The sequence below is a fragment of the Solea senegalensis genome, linkage group LG15 (genome assembly GCF_019176455.1).
Source record: "Solea senegalensis isolate Sse05_10M linkage group LG15, IFAPA_SoseM_1, whole genome shotgun sequence".
NCBI lineage: Eukaryota > Metazoa > Chordata > Actinopteri > Pleuronectiformes > Soleidae > Solea > Solea senegalensis.
In genome coordinates, this window is record NC_058035.1 from 2,967,500 (window position 1) to 2,973,370 (window position 5,871).

Consider the following 5,871-nt stretch of genomic DNA (forward strand, 5'->3'; position numbering starts at 1 on the left):
ATACCGTCACTCGTGCTGCCTTCACGGGCCGCCAAAAAATGTCTGTCCACATAGAAGAGAGCGCCCCATAAACGGGAGAGTTTGGAAAACAAATTCACAAAACAATCCCTTCACTTATGTGCACACACATCATTTCCCTGTATGTGTCTGTATGTTAAAATATTACTGCTGTGTATGCAACACGATTTTGCAATGTTGACAAAAAAGATATACCGGAGCGCACGTGAACGCAGCAGCAGTGACAGCTACGCAGAAAACGCAGTGTTGGAGCTCAAAGCAACTCAATGTGCTGAATCCCCCTGTCGGTGAACGCGTGAACTCACAATCCTTACATAACAAGGAGCACTAGGAGAATCAGGGGTGGATGTAGGATTTTTAAATGGGCCACATTTTACACCTAGGGGGGCCCAAGTTTATGGCCAACATCCATCCATCCGTCATCTATGGCTTTATAGGATGGTTCCATTAGGGATAGTAACTGGTACTTGGTGCTTTTTTTGGTACGTTTTGTATGATAAAAAACATTTATATCGTGAAATATTTATGGGTCCATACCAAAACAAACACTTTTATTACTGAAATGTAGTCACAAATATTGTTACTGCAATATCATGATGGAATTTCACAATATAATTTAGAGATGTTCTACTGAACTGTTTTTCTCACTTGACCTGCCCTTAGTGACCCCAGGGTCATTTGACTGTTGAACCGAGGAACTGTATATGTATATATGCACTTTAACTAATGACTTGGTCACACAACTGCCACTTTAAACAAGTCCCAGCGATGTGAGTGTTTGTGTTTGTCAGGGATGTGAATTTGTGTATTTGTTTGCATTTTCATGTATTTTCATACTCACAAACAGTCTCGCTCTCATCTCGTCTGCACTACGATCATATTTCCAGCAAAAATATATGTTTTGAATCTGCTTTGAGTAGCAGTAATGATTCATGCAAAGCGCGACTCCAAGCATGCAAAGCAAGGAACTTTGCACTAGTCCTTAAAATATTTTTGCAGGATCAACACAGAATAGAAACAACATGAAACAATTGGGTGCATACAGCGTATTCTCGTCACTGAAGAGTTCTCGAGGGCACTTTGGACATGTTTATGTTATACAAATGGCACATTATACTGTATATAGCCTTAAAAGTTAGTTTGTCGTTAGGATCAGCATCCATGGGAACTGTGTAGATTCAAGTATTCATGTTTGCAGGAAATAAAACCCTGGGGGGTCTGGTGGTCCTCCCCCAGAACATTTTCAATTAAATAGATGCCATTTCCTGTATTCTAGTGTATTTTAACACCATATTAGCACCAGTTAATCCTGGTTCTGTGAGATATAGTTCTGGCTCAATATAGATCAAAAAAGGGCCCAAATTAAAAGTCATTGCAACGGTAATGTTTCAAGGCCCTTGTCCTCGAACCGGGGTCTTCTTGCTGCAAAGGCAAGAGCGCTAACCACTACACCAACCGTGCAGCCCACCAGGAATTCTTTTCCCCACCTAAATAAGTTCTTGGTAATAAACGTTCCTGGAAACGTTGGTGGAAAAAGAGCTTTTGTAACAGAAGCTAATGGAGAGGCCGATGGTTACAATAACCATAACATCTGTCATTGTTAGTATTCATGAAGTTGTATGAACACAAGGCTGTGGGTTGGTTCACAGTTGCAGGTCCAGGGGAAGCAGTGGTGCAAATTTTGGTCACACTAAATTCATATTCGTTCCATAACTCATCCGAATGATACATCCGACAGGTGAAATGTACATGGAGAAAAGTAGTGGTCCGAGGACAGACCCCTGAGGCACTCCATACGTCAGGCCTGACATGCCAAAACAATTTTCAAGGGCACTAAGGGCACTCTAAAGACCAGGATAGTCCAGGGGATTTGGTTTGATAGGGCGAAGATAAAATACCGATAAAATTCACACAAATACGCAGTGCAGAGAGGAGAATCTCTTCTTCATTTGCATTAGAGTTTGACCTTTTAGAACGTTATTACTACACCAAGCTGCCATTGACATTTAAATGTGAGTTTGCTCTTCATTCGTTCTGCCGGCCACTGATCAGCTCTTAACTCTCTGACGCTGAGATAATGACGTTTGCACAATCATCTACTCACTGAGTAAACGTACTCCGGTTTGTCCTGACAGAGCAGTCATTGTTTAATCCGCATGCCGCCCTTCACTGGTAATTCACTCCTTCAGGGACAGTGACAGTGAATCTAATCTCTTTACTTTCTCCCTCTTTTGTTAAGGCGATGAGCACCTACTGTTCTGCAGAGAACATGATAAACCACAGAGGTTTTTGTTTTGGGCCTTGATAAAGTAAGTCATGACCGGGTTTGTTTGCTTTTGTTTTGATAAAATCTGCACTCAAATTTCTTCCTGTAACATTTTAGGATTACAATTGTGTTTTTCCACTCTAAAGGAGAGTGTTATGATTTCAATATGAACCATAAACACTAAAAAATAATTACCCTTTTGTGGGTGAATATGAACTTTACCTGAGTTTTTATATTAGGTGTTAATTGTTCACATTGGTCTAATCAAATGTGGGTTTTCCCAGAAGTGAAACTACACCTGGAGCTTATCATTATCTACAATAATGTTGTCATTTAAAAGAAATGACGTCCCACCTGTCGTATGAAATCGTACGAAAAACAGAATCATTAACCAAGCGAGGGCAGAGTTTAACAGCTGATGTGGTTTTATGTGGTTAAATATTAAAATACCAACAATGTTCCTCTTATTGTCACTTTAAGATATGTATTTTTATGTCAGTCATATGAGGACATTGTTTCGTGGTAAGAGATGTTTCTCTCCAAAAATCAACATTTGCAAATCTGTGCAAACCCCACTGTTCTGCATGTTTTCTTTGATGTCGCACGCACTTGATTCAAATTGTCAGCTCATCAACGAGCGCTGCAGAAACCTGATAATGACCAATTGATTTGAATCAGGTGTGTTGGAGCAGGGGAAACATCAGAAACACACAGGGCGTGTTACAACGTACTGTATATACAGAGGCTATAAGAATATATGTGCAATGTAGAGTGGTGGCTTATGTCCTTGTTTTCAGCACAAACTATAGACAATCTGATGAAATGATTAGTTTTTCTTCCATATTCACCAATTACACGTAAGCACACCTGAGCAAAAACTACAACGTTCAAATTGTGTTGAATTTGTGAAATTTGGAAATGCATCACAGTTCAAAGTTTGCTCGTTTTTATGAACAAAAATAAAAGAAAAACAGTCCTGTTTTGTGGCTTTTGCACAATTGTCGCTACTCCTGCTTTTTTTATATATAAAATGAATCATAATTGTGACTCAACTACACATAAGAAGACAAAAAAAACACACCCCCAGGATGTCCATATCATGCTGTGTTCACACCGGACACGGCAACAAAAGTTTACGTACAAAAGTTTGCGTACAGAAGCTTGCGTACAAACGTTTACATACGAAAGTTTTCGTACAAACATTTACGTACAAAAGTTTGCGTACAAATGTTTACGTACGAAAGTTTGCGTACAAAAGTTTACGTCCGAAAGTTTGCGTACGAAAGCTTGCGTACAAACATTTGCGTACGAAAGTTTGCATACAAACGTTTACATACGAAAGTTTGCGTACAAACTTTTACGTACAAACGTTTACGTACGAAAGTTTGTGTACAAAAGTTTATGTACAAAAGTTTGCAAACAAAAGTTTACGTACAAAAGTTTACGTACAAAAGTTTACGTACAAAAGTTTACATCATTTTCAACTTTGGCGACAAAATCACAGCCAGTCATCGTTGAGATTTGTCGTATGACGTCACATACTCGCCAGTGGCTAGACTCCGCCCTACCGGTAGGTGGAGTATAAGCTTCGCTCACCAAGCAGAGAAACCATGTCGACAACAGAAGAAGTCGCCAAGGATAGTCAATCCACCCTCAGCCTGGTTCTCTTCTTCGTCTTTGGTGGGAATGCGTCTTATTCCCCGTGTCCTGACTTGTACCGCACAAGTATAGAAGAGTCCATGCGCAGAAGTATACCAAGTCCTTAAGGGTTAAATACAAAAGCGCAAATTAATACTCGGCCACTTTTGTGATTTTACTGCCCTCTAATGTTAAAAAACAACAGTGTCACTGGTATCTTTGTATCAATGATAATAACAATCAAGCACCGACTCCTCTGAGTTGCTGGGAGGGGGGGCTCCAAAATCAAATTCATCTTAGGGCCCCAGAAAGTCTTCTGCTGGCCCTGTTCTAGGTATAGCAGCTTGTTATGAGGGAGTTCTTGGCCTGGGATGAAACTGAAACGCTGCGACCGTGAATAAAACAACAGAATGGAGCTGGATGATGAAATGGTGTGAAATATCTGAACAGTGATCACTTTCTTTTCCTTTATCTTCACAGTGTAAGCACGGAGCACAGAGAGGAAACTCTGACTCTGCCCAGTCACATGTTTCACTCCATCACACAGAAATTCCCATATTTTAATGGGGCCCTGAAGCCACATGACACTGATTATAATGTGATGTCTTGATGGGGCGCCCTAGGTCCTATAAAGGTGACACTTCTGTGCCAACGCGGGGGCTCATAATCCAGCCCAGGGTTTATTTATTTATATTTATTTAAGTTTTAATTAATTTACCAATCAATAATTGACCAATTTCACAATTCAAAATGAAACTGGGGTTGATGAGATTCATGATCTGTGTTAATCAGTGGTGTGCAGTACTGACTTTGGACACTGGGTGGAGCTGTTTTCACATAATAGAACCAGTGTGATGTTTGTTACTGAATAAATGATTACACAGACACCAAAACTATAGGGAACAATAGTTAAGGGAACTGAAATATCAGATTAAGTTTCTGGGATTAAGATTCAACAACATTCTGAGCGATAATGTGAAATAGAGAAATAGATTGTGAATAAGGTTAAAATCATTATCTGAAAATGATATATGTATCTTCTTCTTTTTATCAAACACATTTGTCGTTTTGAGTATATTTTCTTGTGAAAAATAAACTTAAAACAAATTGTAATTCTAATATGTTTATTTTTCCAAATATTTATTTATATTATATTATGTTTATATTATTGAATTTCCTTGTTTTATTGTGTGTTTGTTTGTTTATTTATTAGTGTTCTTATTACCTTTATTATTCTGTCCTGCACTGAATTACTTTTTTGTTGTTGTTTTTTGTGTGCATGTGTTGAAACACAATTTTTTTATCTGGAGCGTGAATATTTAAAAAGTATATATATTCTTGCATCTGGAGTTTTGTGGACGTTTACTGAATTAAAATCCAATCTCTTAATCCAGCTATTTTTTTTTTATCTTTTTTTTTTATTTATGGAGTTGTTTATGTCGGTGTTTGTTATTCACAAATAACCTTCACTCTGTGAGGAGCCTGAAACTGAAGCAGTTAAATGGAATTCAGCCACTGCATAAATCCAATATTTACACTTACAATTAGTATTTTTAGTATACTAGTATTTAGAATAGTATTTTTGTTTTGAAATCCTTAACTTTAAAATACAGTCACGTGCATACATATGTAGTAATGTTCACAGACCACACTGGCTCAGGACATACACATGGGTACAGGTGAATTGCAGTACACTTCTCAGCCACATGAGGGCGCTCCTTCATTTCATTTTCCACCTCAGTCATGGTTTCTACCATAAAAACTCACCAGGATGTTTGACTCGTTAAAGCTAGAGAAAGGATGATTTAACACAAATGTAAATGTTTAAAATGACACCTGATATATTGATTGATTGATTGATTGATTGATTGATTGATTGATTGATTGATTGGAGTTACTTTAAGAGGCTTTTTCCTCTTGTAAAGACCCTGGAAAACAGAGCATACAAC